Source organism: Anser brachyrhynchus (genome assembly GCF_964034855.1).
Source record: "Anser brachyrhynchus genome assembly, chromosome: 3".
In the NCBI taxonomy this organism is placed as follows: domain Eukaryota; kingdom Metazoa; phylum Chordata; class Aves; order Anseriformes; family Anatidae; genus Anser; species Anser brachyrhynchus.
In genome coordinates, this window is record NC_137696.1 from 46,190,573 (window position 1) to 46,209,721 (window position 19,149).

General features: G+C 48.0%; 1 long non-coding RNA gene across 1 annotated transcript in view; it reads left to right on the forward strand.

Annotated features, from left to right (window-relative positions):
- Positions 1-19,149, forward strand: part of LOC308193517 — an 81,950-nt gene that overhangs the window by 48,803 nt on the left and 13,998 nt on the right. Inside the window, exon 4 of the long non-coding RNA XR_013949699.1 lies at positions 3,481-11,602. This is a non-coding gene — a long non-coding RNA (uncharacterized lncRNA). The remainder of the gene's footprint in view (positions 1-3,480; positions 11,603-19,149) is intronic.

A 19,149-nucleotide genomic window follows, 5' to 3' on the forward strand; every position in this document is an offset into this window, starting at 1 on the left:
TAGTTCCATCGTTCCTGCCTCCAGTGAGTCAACAGCCATCTGTGCACACTGAAAATCAAATAACTTCTGGGTTAAGAGGGCTTTTTGTCATTTATAATGAATCCCTCTGCGTCACCCTATGTGGTACCTAGTGACGTCCAAGATTAAATCAAGAGAAAAGAGCGCGATCTGAAGCCACCCACAGCAGCCTGGTATCACCTTTCCGTCTCAGCTGCACTTCAGCAGGCTAGCTGAAACAAGGCAGTTTTCTCTGTGCTTGGTGCCAAACACTATTCTTACTGAAGCAGAGGGAAGTTTTGTTTTTCCCTAAATAGGAATGATTTGGCCTTCGGTGGTGCTCAACTGGAAAGAATCCAATGCTTTTCTGATCTTGTCAGAATGGCTGAGATGATCATAAATCAGAAGGGCTGCTCCAGAAATATTTTCCCTAGGCTTGATTCTCCGTCCCACCATGCTGGTATAATGAAAAGAAAAATTGAGCCCACCAATGGTTTAATTTTACAGATAACCACTCTGTTTCCAGGCAATCTTTGTGATTAATTTTTCTCACAGTCTGTCTTTTTTCAGTTTGTCTCATAGGGCCATTCAGGGTTGTTTTTTCTTTTTTTTCCCCTCCTCTCCCCTTCCATATGGGGAAGAATAAAGTGAAGAAACAACATTTTCAGAGAAGAAAGACTTGGAAAGAGTTGTTGTTTTCTGGGAGTCTGTTACAGCTGTTAATTTGTGGAAAACCTCAGTGGAAAGTAAGCAATATGGCAGCATCACTTTACACGAGAATTTGGCAATGGCCTTGCTCCAAACTGTGGCTGATTTAGGTTCTTGGCTTGCACAGCCAAAGCTTCATGTAGTGTCATGCTTTTTTATAGATAATGTTGATGCAGCTGTGGAAGGCTATGATGTTCATTTTTTTTAAACGTGGAATTGTCGTCATTCAATCAAGCTTAAGTATCGTGGAGCTGTGATGTTGTTTGTCTTTGCCTGTTAGATGTTGGCGGGTGAGTCCAGGATGGGCTGAGATGTTGTTTGGGAAAGAAGAAAAGGCTCCCTCCCTTCCTTCTTGCTTCTCCGCAGAAATACACACAGACCAAAACTTCCATCCAAAAAGGCAGGAATGCAGAGAAAAATTGGAGCTGGACTCGGACGCTGTGGGCTGGGTCCCCTCTGCCTCTCCAAAGCACGCACGCTCTCCTCTTCCTGTAGACTTTGTTCCTCTCCAGCATTTGTCATGCATAGTTGGTGGCATACCAAGATTTTGAATACTGTACTGAGTGCAATAACCTCTTTTTTCTTGGATGGACATTTTGTTTGCGCAGAATACAGCATGGTGCTCAGCTGTCTGGGCAGAAATGAACATTGAATGAAATGAAATTTTCAGCTATGTGACATCTATTAGATCCGAGATAAGTTTTCCAGTAGAAATGTCCAATTATTTAAACCTGTCTAGTAGATGAAAGAGCCTTTGACAATCTGTTTTGCTGAAAAACCCTGCAATTCATTTGGCATAGATTAGATGACCTATTAGGAATTAGGAAAGGGTTTCTAATTAATGTCAGACCAGCTGTTAACTTGGGGAGTATCGCTAAGCGGTAGCAGCACAAGACAACTCCTTCAGCTATTTATGTGGTGACGATTCATGTGTATATTGTAACGTGTGCCTGCAGCCTTCTGTGCGGCGTGTTGCACAAACACGTAGCTGTGCCTGGTTGTGGGGACCAGAAACGAGAGTTCCCCACAGCAGGTAACGTATTAGCATACCCTGAACATGCTGCTTCTCAGAAGCTCTGCCTCCTTTTATGAATGGGTAAGCCCCATGTTTTTCCAGTGCTATCTTGTCACGTAATGACTGACTCACTCACCTCCTTATCTCTGGGCCATATGACTTACTTTGATTGTATCTTCCTTGCCAACTTGGCTAGATATCGTGTTTCTTTCCCTGAGGGTGACTTAGGGCAGAATCCTTGAATCCTTAGAGTTTCCCATAGCATCTGGAAAGAAGAGGAAAACCAGAGATGGGCCAGAAAGAGGCAGGCAGAGAAAGATGAAAGAATTTGGGGGCGGGAAGTGCTCACTTTCGGAATGAAGCTTCCTTCTAGCTGGCCTAAGGCAGAGCAATCTACACTTTTCGGCAACATGCGGAATGGCCCAGCCCCTGCTCTTAGGAGTAAACATTTCAAAGGTGCCTGCAGGGCCCCCTATTTATGTTTTTATAAGCTGCTTAGCGTCCTTTGAGTCTCAGGCTACATCCCCGTTGCCTATGGCCGGGTTAGCTTTAAGTGTGGTAGTGTCTGGTGGAGATGCCCAACCGAGGAAGTTCAGCTGCTGGAAGTAGTTTACCCACGGCAGCGCATATGTCGTAGCATTGTACCTGCCTGCTGCGTTACCTTGTCCTGTGCCAACTCCTGTTTAAAGCATCTGTGCAACGAAGGCGTTCACTGCAACCCTGCCTTCTCTGCAGCCTCCTGCTGAGGCTCAAGGACATAAGTGCCAGTCACGGCAGAGCGTGGGGTTCAGGAGCTGGAGCCACCTCAGTGCTTCTGAAAACTTTGTGTACGGCTGAACCCACATTCCCTGTTAGCGCTGCTAAATACTTTCCTGTTTTCCTCTCTCCCCTTGAACTCACACTGCAGTTTTAACCAAGTATCGTGTTTTGCTTTTAATGACAGAGCAAAGGTGCCAAAATATTTCAGTAGCTCCCCTAGGAACATCTGCAACTTCTTTAGCTAGTATTTTCACAGCTGGCCAGAACTTTGTTATTTTTGAATGCTAATGGTACCGAATCTGGGATCCTGAAGGAGAACAATGGCTAATTTCCTTGCGTCGGAATTTAGAAGTTACAAAAGTCTACACTAGCAACTTTGAATAAATGCCCAGGTCAGAGCAAAGGGGGAGTTTGTCCTTTGAAAGACAAACTTGCTAAACTCCAGGCAGAGCTTAGACTGGCCTTCAGACTTAGGACAAAGTTGGTGTTTGGAGCCACCAGGATCAAAACTTACAGACAGTTCAGCTGACAGAGCTACTGCTGCTGAGATTCATGCAGCCCGCGTGACAGGATCTCCATCCGATCACTGCCTCCAGTGTGGTTTCTGTCATCTTCGATGGAAACGGGAAGAGTAAAATCTTGCAGCTCTAATACGGGACTGCGTTCCTGGAACAGGAATTAGGTCTAGGATTTTGAACTTCCACCCAGCAAAATTTCCATGGACCTTTAATTGCAGCTGTGATTTATTACCTGCTGGTTGTGCTTAGTTGGTCTAAAAGTGAAAATAAGCTGAACGTGTTTAATCAGTGTATCGATCTATCACTTGTAATCTCTGTGCTGCACCTCCTCACTCCCTATACTGATCTAGCAAAGTGTGATAATATACATATATATATATATATATGCTGAAAAGGTTCCAGTTTTATTTAACCACTAGTAAATCTATTAAAACCGAAGAAGCTCTAGACTCGTCTCTTTACCCGATTGTTTTTTTCCTACAGAGGCATTACCTTGGACTCCTGCTGGTGTGGAGCCCTTCCTCCTCTGCTCTCAGAACTGCACGGCGGGGCACCGCTTGTGAGTGTGGCCCCCACCCACAGCTGCACCCTGACCCCCAGCGAGTAATAGACTGTACCCTGCTTCCTGAGGTCAAAATGTCGTGGGGAGGCAGGCCTGCAGCCGTGATCCGAACAAGTATAAGAGTGGCGCTTGCAGGCTGAGAAGCAGAGAAGCATGTCAGACTGCACGTTTCCTCAGGATGTCTCATCTCAGCGGCGGTGTCTTCTGCTGACGGTATGGGCAGGCTGCAAAGTGCCACTGTCATATCTGCGTTTGGAGAAGTCTCCGTGATGGTCCACCTTCTGGGGGAGACAGAGCTGCCATGTGAAGGATATGGGTAGCGTAGGATGGTGTTACGTGCTGCTTCCTGGAGGCGGAAGATACTGCTTCCCGACGACATCGCTTCCCAAATTCCGTATCTGCAGATGGCCCCGCGCCAGTGCTTTGGAGCACTGATTAGATCTGAATGTGAGATTTCCCACAATTCAGGGGAAACTGCGAGGTGGAGCAGGGCCTGGGGTTCCTGCTCAGGCTCGTTCCTGACCTGCGCAGGTATCCCTAGCAGGCTGCTGCTGTTGGCAGAGGGCCCCCTATCCCTCTCACCTGCTCTGGCCCCACAAAGTCGTAATTCCCTCAGATGCAGTAGGATTTCTTTCCATGTACCTGTGAGTGGGAGGAGGATATGGCTTGTCACTTTTTTTTTCCCCATTCTCACACCAATTTTGGTGCAATATAACGGACCTGCCCTGTCAAACTCAGAGGGAGTTTTGCCATTAATTGCAACTCAAGCAGGCATGTTGCTGAACGTGATAAAATCCAACAGAAATCTTTAAAACTCCCCAGATCACCTCCTTTGCTGCAGTTAATTTTCTGTCCATGACTTTTCTACAAAATCCTATACAGCTAAAACATGCAATTCAAGAAGCCTTACTGCCTTGACCTAAGCGCTAAGGCATTGCACAAGCTGCCTGCCAGATACCACAGCCCCCGCCGTTACAGACAGGTAATTAGGTCACCACTTGTGAACTTTTGACACGCACAGACTTACGGCCTGATAACATGGATGCCCTCAAGCAAGTCAGGGCAATCGGCTTATCGCCATGAATCTAAGGAGCATTGAACCCTAAACAGTCATTTAGAATAAGATGGCTTCAGTCCCCGGTGCTTTAATGCTACCCGAAGGCACACAACTTGTCTAGGGGATGTCTTGCTGGAGATGCCTGAGGGAACCAAGGGAGCAGCTGTGCTGTTGCAGTATCATGCATGGGCGCTTGCTTGGGTCTGCATGGACACGTCTGCAGAGCCTGTTTTGCACGGGCTTCAGCACATTAGGAGTTGTTTGTATCTCTGTGCCACAACAAGCCCTCAGAGGCAATGCAGGACCGTGACAGAAGATGGTGGCTAAGGACCAAGCCTGGCGGAGCTGTGGTTCCAGGTGTGCGCGAGAGCCTCTGTGGGAGGTGTCCTAAAAATGTCTGCTGTCATCTTTTGTAAGTGGAAAATGCCGGAGATGATCAGCTCACCTCCCTCTCACCTTGCTTTATTTGTGTATTCTGCATATTTTTTTCCTCGTCCTGCATCTCAAGGCACTTTCCCATCGGCTCATGCTGTTATGTCACTCTCCAGTGGGTGAACTCAGTACGACCAGGAAACACTGATGGAAAATGAGATGCAGATGTGCTAATTGCATTCATATTCCCCTTCACTGCAGTTGCTGCTGGAGAGCTTGGACTGTTGCTTTGACTTTGTTCCTCCGCGGAGCGCGCTCACATTAAAATGTCAATCTTATCTGCGTTTCAGTTCAGCGTGCCTGCCCCTGCGGAACAGATTGTTCAATGCACTTACATCCTCCCCAGTCGCCCTCCAAGGGGATGACTCAGTCTGTAATACAGCACATCTGGTTGGGACTACAGAGGACACTGGAACCTAGCAGGGGCTTGGATCTGCCGTTCAGTTATGTCATGTCTGAGCATCGCCTGTTTGTGTGTTTTCAGAAAACCCAGATAAAAGAATATGAAAGGAGAAGAGTAAAAAAAAGGTTTTCTCCATAAATTAATAGTGACCTCAAAGCTCCCATGCTGGAAAAATCGCTATGTGATGCAATGCCAGTAAAATAGAAGCAACTGTCACTTCACAGAAAAAGCAGTTATATTTCTGATTAATTGCTGTGTTTTTTGAGGTTTCAGTAAAAATGGCTGCTGATTATTTCTGAAACTTATGATGACTGTCTTAGTGCATAACCCCTTCTTAACATCAATTTGGCAAACAGAAAAGGAAATATATCATACGATATTCCGTTTGTAGGGCCAAGTTCTGTCATCTATCTGCTTGCAAAGCCTCTGTTGACTGCCTTGGGATTTCTCCTTGCAGAATGATGGCAGGACATGATCCAGACCCAATATAAATGTAACATATGAACCAGTATATCTTCAGATGGAGAAAACGTGTGTGGAATTTCCCTGTGCTATCTTGTGCGTGCTTTATAGGGCAACTACATCCACAGTTATTGAAAAGAAGCACAGACGTCTGTGGTTAGACATCAATGACTTGTGGGAGGGAAAAGAGGGAAACTGGAAGACTTAGAATTTGTGCTTGATTGGTTTACTGAGAAATACAAGGCGAGAGAAATGAAAACAGTTCAGAATAGCACTGTAAAGAGGGGAAATTGGCATTGCTGGCAACACTGATGAAATGTAATGTCCTTGCCAGGAGCGTATAAATTATGGGTTTCCTGATAGAAAATGTTGATGAGGCCAGTAGGGGGGAGAGTCTGAGGAAAATGTATGCATGTGGAAACTGATTTTTATTTTGGTGATGACTGAAAATAACCATGAAGCCTGGAACTTGTAAACCTGGGAATCCTGAAATTAATAACTTTTAAGAGTTAACTGTTGGAGAGTGCCATCCCCATGAGGACCGTTATTTGCTTTTCAGGTTTTGTATATCCTTGCCTATTTTAAGTCCTCAGAATCACTGCTGTCCGTATAACGTTTTGTGAAGCAGTGGTTAGAGCCTTCATTTAAACAGCAGTCAAGGTGGCTGCAGGAAGTGCTGGTGGCGACGGGGTGTTTGTTTAGTGGCTCTGCTTTGGGCAGGTTTTATATTGCACACATCTCTGCACCACCTGATTTATGCCTGCCTTAGGTGTGCTGTGTGCCACCTCCATCTGTCCTGCGCTATTTTTTTCTAGTGCTTTCTTTGCAGGAAGAAATGCATACAATATAGTACTGTGCTTCTGTAGAGTTTCCTGCTTAAATCTACACCGTGGGACACATTGAAGCTCTGGAGGTCTTTTGTCCAAACCCCTGCTCAAAGCAAGTCTCGCTTTACAGGGAGACCACACTTTCCAGGGCCTTGCTCAGGCACACTCTGAATATCTCCAAAGATGGAGATTTCAAAGTTTCCCTGGGCTGTAGGCTTGCTTCATCAAGTAGGATGATCCTTCTTTATAACATTCAATGCTTGGTGCTGATCCAGATTTTAGGCCTTTACAACAGAGGATGCTATTTATCGCCTTTGGGGCAGGCTTTGGCTGCTTGAGTAGAAGCAGATGAAGGAAGGTTTTCTTGGCCTGACAGCAAACCTCAGTGTCAGCCCCAAGAAACTTGATCTAAAGAGTTTTCCACAAAGGCGAGCCTCAGGCTACCTGGCAGAAAGAAAGAGGCTCCTGCGGGGAATGGTTCAGAGCACCTCTGTGAAGCTCCTCCTTTGAAATGCCCTCCAGAAGCACTTGTCTATCCTCAGTGATAACAGAAGAGGCATAGGAAGATTAGCTTCCCCTCTGCTTCCTCTGTGCACGAATCAGTGAGCCATCCAACATCAAGTCTGAAATTTGCTCCCTGTTTTTTTCATCTGGACAGAAAGCTATGGAGATCTGGAAGGGCAAGGGGGAGAAAGGTGCTGTTTAAGAGCAACGTTTCAACAGCTTGGATTTGTATACAGTAATGATAATGCTGCTGAGTCACCAGCCCTTCAGCTCCTCATCCTGTGCATGGGTTGTGACCGTCCTTTAGTGGACTCTGGAATTTGTTGAGAAATAGCAGTATTTGCAAACAGCCACTCTTTTTCATTGCCTGGGAGCTGAAAAGTCTCTGTTTTATAAGGTATCTCCCCATCAAAATAGCAAACCAAACCCGCTGCTTTTGCACTTGGTGGCTCTTCTCTTCAAATGCAGCTCTGTTGATGGCAAGATCTATGCTTAGTGTTTCTGGCAGATAGGGCAGGGCCTCCTGTCTATTCATTTTGGAGGGAAAAATAATCTGTTTGTGATGGCGAGACGTTGCCACGGGACGTTTCATTCTATGTGCAACCCTTGCATCGGTCGTTTGCTCTACGCTGGGATTTGAAGTTGTAATGAAATATCACAAGGTGCTGTCCTGGTGAGTCCCTTTCCGACTGCCAGTGCAGCAGTGTCCCCTCGGCACAGCGCTCCCCTTCCACTGCACTTCTAGCCCGGCTTCCCGAGAGAACGAGGCTTGTGGGGTCTTGTCTTGCATGTGTGTTGAAGAAAGTCCCTGACAAAGATCTTTCAGCTGTTGGCAGATCTCAATCAAATTTGTTAGTAGGGTGGAGATCTCGGCAACTTTATGTTCTTACAAGTTTTGTGAAAATAAACAGCCAGGTAAAGAGGAGACAAGTCCTCGTTGATATTCCTGCTGTGGGAAAGGCAGGAGCTGCTATCTCACTACGCATCTGGATGGGAGACACAAAGCTCCAGGGTTTTCCCTGGCTGTGGAGCAATTTGTTTATTTCCCCAGTCCAAGTCAAGGCAAAGCACTGTGCAGTGAGACGAGGAGCTCACATCTGCCCTAAAGATGGCTGTGCTGTAAATGCTGTAGTCAGGGCTTGGTTCGCAGGCTGCCTTCTCACTAGGCCCCTTCGGATTTCTTCACTCTCCTCTGTGGAAAGGGCCTGTTCTTGAAGTGTATGCGTATCTCCCTTCTGGCTTCTGGCAAACAAGTTTTTTTCTTTTTTTTTTTTTTTTTTAAACAGAGCACAAATGATTACCCAGAGTCAACTGTCTCTGGCCTCCTGTCTGCAGAATCTCTTTTATGAAGTAAATGTTTATGCTTTCAGACTCCCTCTAGGCCTGTATAATCATTCAGCACATGGCTGCAGGATAAATCTGTTCTTGCAGTTAGCAAAGGAGTAAATGCATTCTCCAAAATCCTCAACGAAACCACGAGAATTGGAGGGACACCAAACCAAAACATTCTTTTCATTTAGGCTCTTAGAGCTGCTGGGAAACTGGATACTTTGCAGAGGAATTGGCTTTTTTTTTTTTTTTTTTTCCTCCGCTGCTTTTTTTCCTTGAAGTCTGCAGCAATGGAATGAGTGAATTATTTCCTGGGGCAGCTGCTGTGTAACATCCAATACTTTATTCTTTGAGCTTGCAAAAATAAATGCGTCAAGAAGAAGAAAGTGGCAAGTTGCTTGGGGTTCCAGAGGAGCAGGCAGCTCTGGAGATTTCACCTTTGTTTTTGTGGCATGTGCTAGATATGTCCGTCTTCTCTCTCAGCTTCTGCAGGCGCCACCTGCCCCTTGTTCTTCTTCGAGAAATAGATGAAGTAAATCTGAGACACGGGGCCTCGAGGGAGTGCCTGGGGAAGGAGCCAAATAGAAGGCAGTAGGAAGAGAGAGACCCTCGTATCTCTTCGAGGGATGGAGACGATAGATTTAAAAAAGCCTTACATGTCTGAGCAGCTGGTGAAAGCTGCCAGCCATTGCGCCTTACTGGTGACACATGCCTCCATAAGGAGACATCCACGCGGGAGTTAAAGGAACAAGTGTGCTACAAGCGCCTGACCCCAGTCCCTCCTACAGCCCGGTGCTGGCTGTGGGGCCGGCTGGCAGGCCTTCCCCCTCAAACTGTGCAAGGCGTCACGGTCCTGGAGCAACGGCAAAGCTAAAGCAACCAGCTGGCTTTGGAAAATAAAACAGTCTTGCTCATCTCACCGGGTCCCAAATGCAAGCAGCTGGAAGGGGAAAATTCGTGGTTCCTTCCCACTGAAAACGGGTCGAGCAGGCTGTAGCTGCAGGTCTTCGCATGGTGCCTGAAGCGTGAAGGCTCCCCGTGGTGGGGAAGGCTCACTCTCGCTTTTACAAGCGGCACAGGCTGGGGTGAAAGGGAAGGTAGAGTCAGGGCGTGGGGGAGATCAGCGCTGAGATGTGGAGGAAAGGAAGCTGAAGTCTGTGTGACCTGCGCCTCCTCGGCTTTGCAGCATACCGAAGTCAGCATGGCATAGGCAAGGGCTTCATTTTGTCCCAGGCACGCTTCACCGCAGTTTTCCTCTCACAAGTGGTATTGCAACACGCCTGTCCTAACCAGCAGCCGAGGAGAGAGCAAAGCAGTGCTGTGGGCTCGAGGGTCATCTCTAAGAGGCTTACGCTGAAGAGGCACCCGGCTATTTTCTGTAGGGTTAAATTTGCTGTCTGTCTGCCCTGGAGAGCTTCCTCTGCAGACGGAGGAAGGCTTTGATCTCTGCTTCCCAGGACCCCCTTCCTGCCTGCTTTCCTTCATCGTTAGTTTTACTGCCCTGCTTCACTGCTCCTGGGGGGCTGGCTGGGACCAGCAGGGTCCCGCCCCGCGGTGCAGCCTGCCCTGTTCCCCCCGGGAGCGGCGTGCAGCCTCCTTCACCTCCTGCCCTCCCTCCTCGCAGGCAGCACCAGCTGAGGCAAGGCTGTGCAGCTTGTGGAAGCCCCCACGGCCGTGCTGAGTAACGCTCTCCGAGGATGTAGCTGGTCCTCATCGAGCCGGTCTCTGGATCAATGCTATCGTAGGGACTTTGGACATCCATGAGCAGCAAGAAGCTGTGTGCTGCAGCTGTTGCACTTCAGAGGAGCACTTACAGACCATGTTTCTCTGCTCCTTGAAATATTAGAGTGGTCTTCACTATTTCGTATATTTAATGCAAAAAATAAATAAAAAAAAATGTTCTCTCCTGCTTCATCTGAGAGATAGGTGTGGCAGAACACGTGCTTGGGGCTATCTTTTGGGGTTTGAGGAGGGAACCATATATCAGTGGGTGTCTTTCGTCTGTCCTGTGCTTGTATAAAGGCCCCAATATACCCTGATATCATTGGGAACTTTTGGGGTATAAAGATGAGTGCTACCAACACATTGCCATGTAAACCCAAGCTGGAGGCCCCAGCAGCGTGTGGGGCAGCAGCAGGGTATGCGTTGCACTGTGATTTCCGTAGTGTGTGATTTAAGACACCCCCTTACCCCGTTAATTTTTCAGCTCCTCTTCTTCCACCTGTGAAATAAGACATCTCTTTGACTTTGGAAAAGGCTTTAGATACACAGAGGAGCAGTGCTTTCTTCACTTGTGTTTCTGTACCTGAATAAGTTCTGGGTTTGCAGGTATCAAGTGGTATTTGGTACTTAGTATTGTCTGTGGAGGCTGGGAGGAGTGAGAAGGATATCATTTGGGGAACAGGTGATCTGTGTCTGGCCTTCTAAGATCCTTTCTCAGAGCACATTAACAAACTGCACAGACAGAAACTTCCTGGCCAGTATATTTGCTTCCTTGTATCAATATATTAAGTGAAGTGCTTTGGAGAAGGAAAATACAGAAATGAAAAAAAAATTATGAAATCAATAAATTAGTATCATATTAATAAGTAATCACTTCATCCACAGAATGAAGGTTTAGACAAACATTCAACAGGAAGGAAGGGTGCCTGGGAAGGAAAGCAGTGCTGGAATTAAGTGTAACCAGATGAAAAGTACCATTATCTTTCTGAACAACGTGCACACATCTCCAGCAATTGTCCGGAGTGTTGTCACTTACCGTAATACTAGCACAGTTGTTGGGAACGCTGCTTTGGCAAGCTGTAGGCTTCTTTATTTATGAAAGGGCAATTTATTATGTTATGGGAAGGGTATGCAATGAGACATGCACATTTCTTAAATTAAGAAAGTCCTTTTTTAGTCCTGAAGTGGGTGGAACTCAAAAAGACAAACATGGAAAGTCTGCTTATGTGCAAAATCCTGACAAGCCACGTAGAGGACACAAAATGTCGGGGTGCCTCACCCCAGACTGTTTCACTGGGTGACCTTGGGTAAGTCACTTGCTGTCACTGTCCTTTTATCTCCTCCTTAAGTGGGATAAACTATGCTGGAGCAGATGTTAGTGTGCTAAACGCAGGATCCAGAATTCGCTGTCACAAGGAAAATACCATGGTATTACAAGGAGATGATGACCTTTTCCAGCACAGAAGCAGTTCAATGATGGTCATTGAAGTGACAAGGAGGAGAAATAATAAAAAGGGCAAGGTCGGGAGAGGAAGACCAAAGCCCTACCAAGATCACCATCATCATATTGGTAATGGGGCTGGTTTGGGGGTTAAGTCCGCTGGTTCAGCATCCTGGACTGGTGGGCTTCCTAACTGTGGTCTGAGTCTCTCCGTGCTATCCAGCTGTCCTCCACAGATACTGCTGCTGCTCCTGAGCACAGCACTGCCCCAGATGCGCCGGCTGGTGAGAGTCTCATCCTAAATCAATCTTCAAAACAAAGCTAGTATGCCAGAGACCCCAGCGCATTCACTGAAAGTAATAGTTTTCAAATGCTTCCATAAACTGTCACAGCTGGAGTTTGAAAAGGCATTTTATGGCTTGGTGTGTCGCTTTACAAGTAAAGAGCAGGAATGAATGTACGCCGTGTATGGATGTGCTTGTACGAGCGGGGAAATCTGGGTGTGTAGATTGTGATCCTGTGTGGAAGTGCGTGAAGCAAACCGAGCATGTCCTTGGGAATTAGAGTAAAAATAACCCATGACCTTTCTCTAATGAGCTGTGTGAAAGGTTGGTAGTGATGGCCAATACACTGCGCTTGTCATAACAGCATCTCGCAGCCTGTTTCACAGCGGGATTCACAGCAGGAGCTCCCTAGTCCTGATTTCTCCATCCATTTCCAGAATAGCATTCATTCTGTGCCGAGTCCTTTAACCGCACCCATCATCACGGCTACAAATTGCTTTCTGCGATATCTGAGCGCTCGTGGCATCCCCAGGCTCGTTTTCTCCCCGTGTATAACGTGTCCCATCTGATTTCCTTGTCTTCTCTTGCCTTTCACACGATTAACTCGGGACTTACAGTCCTAGGGCCATGCGTAAAGATGCGTGTGCCACCACAAGCTTTCTGTGCATGCAGCAGTTTGCTGAGCATCGCCAGGGGGTCTGGAGGCTGGAGGGTTACAAAATGCTGTGTGGCTGTCCAGTAAGTCCCAATGGTGAGCAGAGCTGCATAGCCTTTTTCTCAGAGACAGCTGCATTCTCCTGGCGTGTCTAATATAGGTTAGTGATGAGTATCTGACCCACTTCTACATGTCAGGCAAATCGCCTCCAATATTTCAGGCCAGTGTGAGTGAAGAAAATCTGCGCAGTCCTTATGAGGCCAATGTGCTGGCACACCATCACTAATAACAGACTTTTTACCTGAAATGCCAATGCGTACTTGGTTTTCGTTCTTGGTAATCATGTTTTTCTCCCCTCCACTAACTACACAGGTAGTTTTTCATAACTGTGAGAGCTGCAATAACTACGAGGCCTCTGGCTTTAAAGGAAATGTTTTGCACAGTGGGGAAATGCCCTCCATTTCCACAAAGAGCATGTATACCCATGTGAAAAGCAAAACGGGCACTCATTAAAGCTTTCTGCAGAAATTTGGGAAGTGGGCTTCTCTTTTTGTGTGTTTCTTTTCAAAGACTGATGAGGCTTAGCACAGAGGGGAATGGCCCGAGCAAGGGGCTTTTATAGTTTGCTCAATGTGCATGTGGGAGAGTGTGAGAAGAGGAAGGAAGAGCTATCCTTTTGCTGGTGCAGAGCATGAACTCTACTCAAGCCCTCGGAGGTGGCCCTTATGCTTGTGGTCGGAGGAGAGAGGGATGGCCACTTCAGCATCTCCAGCGACAGCAGTTCTGCTGACGGTATTGCTAATCAGCTGTTTTTCAGCAACCTTAGCAAGTCGGTCTGTCAGAGGAAAGACATTTCTTCTGCTACGTAAGGGGCTGTGGTCTGCTCTCGCGCCGCTTTGTTGTGCTTCTGAATGCTTATTAGGTATATTTGCACTGACAGTGCTAAAACTCTCCAATTTGGGGGCAGCTTCATCTTCTATCAGGCGCTATCAGGTGATTCAGATATCCGTGCTGCCCCATGCAAGCTGTTTGTTGATCCCTGGCTCTGTTGCTTCCCCAGCCTCCCCTGCCACCCAAAACCCAAATCTTGTCCCTCCTGGGGCCCTGGGGCTGGCGAGGAGAGAGCCTCTGCCCGGAGAGCCCTGTGGGCTGGCTCCCGCTGGCCTCCTGGGGTGCTCGGGGCCACCTGCCTCTCTGCTGGTCGGGCTGCACCATGCGGTGTCAAGCACAAGGATATATCTGATAAACCAGAGATTAGCAGGAAATCAAAGCAAAGCCATGCAGCAAATGTAGCCTGCCTTAAGTTTTCTGAAACTAAGCCCTGTATTTGGTGTGGGAGCCTGCCTGGTGCCTTCAGAAGGGTTTCAGACATCAGGTTCTCTGGCTGGTGCCCAGTTTGGTCCCTGGTGCCACCGAGACCCACCTCCTTCATGGCCATGCATCCCCCCGCTGCCAGCTTTGAGCTCCCCCCCCCCCGAGCTGGCCGTGTTCAGCCAACACGGCCAAGTTGTTCCTGCTCAGCTGAATCACAGCGTTTCGGCCTCTGAGCCGGGGCCATGTCTAGACAGTCAATTACTCTCTGCTCTCCTGTCTCTTAAGAAACTTTCAGTGCAAATGTCTTCTTTGACCTTGCATGTATAATTATTTATCTTCCCTATAAATAATGGATTTCTCAGTTGCTGCTCGGTGCTGATTCATTAATATTTTGTTACTTCCTTGAGTTCAAACACACTTACAGTCTTTCCAATCTCCTCTTGTACTAAAGCCTTATTCCTTTGCATTCTTGCTAGCTCTTTTCCCTCAGCTGATATTCACAGATTTGCTGTAATCCCATCCACTTTACCTGTAGATGCTCTGCTGACAATACCCGGGCTATCGTGTCACCCCAGATTAGCTTCAGTTCATGAAGAACAGGATGATTTGCAGTTTACCCCGCTCCCCTCTGCAGACTCAGACAATCTCCTTTTCGCATTTGCCACCATCATATCAAGCCCGTGAATCTCAGTTCTGCCGTTTTACGTAAGGGAGAAGGGAAAACACTGCACAGAGCTGCAGGGTGAGAGCAAAGCCCGGGGATGAGCACACGTGTATGTCCGGGGGCAGGAGCAGCGTCCCACGGAGCTCAGCGCAGCTCGGCAAAGGCCCCCTCAGGCACTCCTCTAATTGAGATGCTTAGTGTGGGTAATTAGTAAGGGCGCTAATCGTCCATTTTTAAGATCTCATCTTTCTCACGTTGCAAATTGGTTGGTGCAGAAAGGAAAACTCAGAGGAACTGTTGGTCTGTCTCTGCAGACAGCTCACCAAGGAACCGATGTTTGAGAAGTGCAGTAAATTTACTGTAACCTGCCCAACGCTTGGCCGTGGGCCGTCCATCCCCGCCTGGCCTGGAGGGGCAGGGTGCCAGCACCTCAGCTCTGTTTGAGGAAGCCAATAGTGGGATGAAGAGGTGGAGGCAGAGGACTTGCTGGCCCCGCACATTGCATTGCCCTGCGTGCGATGCACCCCGGTGCCCGCAGCTGTTCACACCTGCTCACACCCTCCTCGCGCCGCAGAAAGCAGGAAATTGGCTCTTGGTGGCTGTTTGCAGTGGTGCCAGGGTGTTTTCCCGTTGATGGAGTATTGCAAAACCGCACAGCACCGTGCCGCTCCCCTGGGATTTAAAAGAAGCTACGTGCTTTTTCTTGGCTCTGCTAGGATCAGCAGAAGACCAGTAAGCAGAGCATCAGGGATGCCTGCCCTGCGATGCCAATGAGTTGAGGAAAATCTTGAGCTGCTCCCCCTGGCAGGTTTTCCAGTGGCAGGCAGCCCTCCCTGCCCTGCCCTGCAGCCTTGTCCTGCACACAGCCTGCCTCTGCTGTTGGCAGCTGCCTGGCCTGGCAGCTCACACCGTGGTGGGGGACAGGGAGCAATGAATGAGCTGCTCACGTGCACCGAGCCCTTAACCGTAAGTGCCAAGACAATGATTTTTCAGACTTTAAGTTTATATAATACCTGCTACATTTTTATAATTGTCCTTGACCACCCACCATATACACACTAAAGCCCATTCCCCTGCAAGCCCTGCCTATCCTTTTCTGTGCAGCGAGGGAAAGGCAAGACAGAAGTGCAAGGGGATGCGGAGCTTGCAGCATCCTGCCAGTGCACAGACCATGGGTTCGATGTGGGACGTGAGAGCAGGACTGTACGTGCACCCCACTGCCATCCGGGCAGCCTGCTGCCTTGGGAAATCTTCTTCATCTGGTGTCTGCAGCTGGCTGGCTAAAATGCTGATGTTTGCATTGTTTACAGGAGGCCCCGGTCGCAGATTTCAATTTCCTCAGATTTAGGGTATTTTGGATCTGTGGTTTGGCCTCTTCTTCAGAGTCAGGGACTGGTTGTTTTAAGTGGAGAGACGAGTTTACACGAAAAATCCCATTTACACAGTGGTGGGAAGTAGCTGGATTCATCCAGTGCGTTCGCATAGTTTAGAACACAACACGCCTGGATTTCAAGAGCAGTTCATTCCATGAGCTGCGGAATTTAAAAAACATGATTTCCTGTAGATTTGTGTCCTTTACCTTCTACAACCCCACTGAAACAACCCCAGTTACTCCATGATATTCCCTAAGGCTTCCTCCACCTTCAGCTTCAGCTCCTTTCCCAGTCCCCGCCTCCACCTGACTTCCAGTCAGACGCACAGCTAAGCCTTCTAGATGAATCAAAACCGTATTTTTACAATTTTTGCAAATGTGGCAGGGTGGGTTTGACCGGAAACTGAGCATACTTCAGAAGTCTTTGCAAGGCTGAGCACTGCCCAGATCCATCGTGAAACCTCTGCCTTGGGGGCAGAGCATTCTCTGCCTTGGAGTGACAAGCAGTGGGTGCAGTAGGCTAACACGAGCTCCACATCAGGGGGAGAAGGAGGAAGGATGGGGGAGGAAGGATGACCCTTTCTGGGGCCAGTGCAGGGGTGATGTGCAAGCAGCAAAAGTTCCCTCCCCAGAGCATCTGGGGAGGCCAGAGCACTGTAAATAAGCTCTGCATCCTGTGAGTGCCTTGGGCCCTCACAGTGCCAGGAGGCATCAGACCTACTCTGTTAACGCCTGGGTTTGCTCCAGAGCAGATTTCATCAGTGCCACTGGATACGTCTTTCCTCTTTCAACAGGAGACACCCAAGTTAACCTAAACCCCCACAACTTCCATTAAGCAATGCTATCATATTAAAAGAAAACAAACCAATGGAAAAAAAGCCAAGTTCTGGCAGTTTGCATCATGCTATGAAGACAGATTTCCAGGCAGTTATGTTGCACAGGGTCTGCAGATCATTTTGGTGCGCAAGCCAATGCTGTCAAAGTGGGAGGTAACAGTGTCAAAGCTATTGATGATGGGAGCTGTGCTCACACAAAGGAGCAAATCCTTCCTGGTGCAAGTCCAGGTGCCACAGAAATATTCTCCGCCTGTATCTCCTTCCCTCTACTTTGGACCAACTTGTTTTTTCCTTTCTGCTCCTACAAACCACGGCAGGCTCATCCAAAAACCTGTCATCCGCTTTAACAAACGGGTGAAATAAACTTCCCAGCATCATCCTCGGCAACCTGCCACCAAGAAACTGCTGCAAGATATGACAAGACAAATACTGCCTTTAAATGCTACGTGAAGAGGAAATGAATGACGCCCACTTGGAAGAAGTGGTGTTGGGGGCCCTGCGGAGCTGATCTGCAGGTGTCCCCTGACCACGGCTGGATGGGGTGCCACCATGATGCAAAGGTGTACTCCCCTTGTGACCCTAAGGGCTTGCTGGTCACACCAAGAGCCCCATCTTGGCTGTCCATAACAAACCAGGATGAGTTTTGTTGGCCTGGGCAGAGAGCACCGGTGGGGCTCTCCCAGATGATGTGGAGACATCGTCAGGGCAGCTGCAACTTGTTTGGTTGAATTGCCTATAAAAAGCCCAATGCCCAAGGCAAGCTTTTTTTTTTTGCTGCTGTTAGAAGTGGATGTTTTTCTCTCTTTGCAGGTATGGATGGTAATTTTCTTACTTGTTTTTCCACTCTTTAAGTAAGCAACTTCTGGGTACGAGGCCCTTAAAGTAGGGTGTTTGAGATAGTGCTACAGGATATGTGACTGAGGGTTTTTTTGCTGGAGCGAGGCATATGCAGGAGCTAGGACAGGTTGTGCATCAGCCTCCCAAAGCCAGGAGATTTCTACAACTGCTCCTGTTGGGAACTGCACCAAAGGAGGGAGCTATGGAGGGGATCTGCTCATGAGCAGAGCAGTGACTAGGGCAGCCTCAGCAGTGCCCAGTGTGCTTCAGCCAGCAAGATCTCTGCCTGGGGTCTCTTCAAGTGTGTTTCAAGGCCACTGGGGCCCAGCCTGTAAGAGGAGAATGGCAAAGACATGGGGAGAGTGTTGGAGGAGGTAGTGGATTTCCTCTTTTCCTTGGATGGAAAGGGCAGCTAGGGCAGGGCTGAGGTTAGGACAGGGGTGAGGTGGAAGGACCTGTACAGACTGGGCTTTTCTCACTTAAAGTGAGTGTCAAGAAGGTGAACACAAGAAAGAGATGAAAAGTATCATAATGGATGGAAGAAAAGGAAAAGGTAATGTCAGCGGGTCTAGACCATGCAAGAGGAAAAAGGCTGGCCTTAAACTTATAAAATAAAGCTGGTAAGGGGAGGAGGACCTGTTGGGAGGTAAGTACACCAGAGGGGGTGAGACAGAAGCACGGTGTGTAAGGCTGTCTATCTGGAGGTCTTTGAGCTTCCTGCGGGCTGCACAGCTGCCATGTGCCTGGCTGTTTGGCCAGCAGGAGCTGGCTGTGGAGCCATGTCTGGGCATCAGCAGTGGGTGGCGGTGGCCCCCGGGGAAGTGGTCTGATGGCTGAGCTCTCCTATGTCATCCTGCTCGGGTCTGATCCATGCTGTGCTTCTGCCCTTGCAGTGAGTGGTTCCTTCTAAGGGAATGGCACAGCATACAAAATGCACTGAAATGTTGCCATTTAAAGGTGATGAATGGCTCCTCCTTCTAGTTCTTTGCTTTTAAAGCTTCTCACTGCCAGGGACCCAACATAAAACACAAAAATGTAGCGTGCTCTTCTTGGAGAGACTTGAGTTATTTCTACTTGGTGTCTCTAATCTCAAAAGCACATCAGAAAAATGTGTAAAGGATGTAGTTCTTGCCCCAGAGATACAATCTAAGCCTAGATGAAGCATAACAAAAAGATGACATAACACCTTAGTACCTTTTCCTCCTATTATAGTGATGGGTGTTGTGGCCTTTGCTAAATTTGTGAAGACCATTGGTGGTGATTGTGTGCCTATGCATGTGTGCATATATGTATATGTAACCATTATCTTACCTCTAGTTGCTAAATTTTTATCCCATAAATAACTTGAAATGAAGGAGACCTTAGTGATGCTTGATGGCCATGGGGAATGAAGAGGAAAAGGCAGAGAAGTGAGAGTTTGCCATGGCCTGCTCAGCTGTGTGTACTGACAT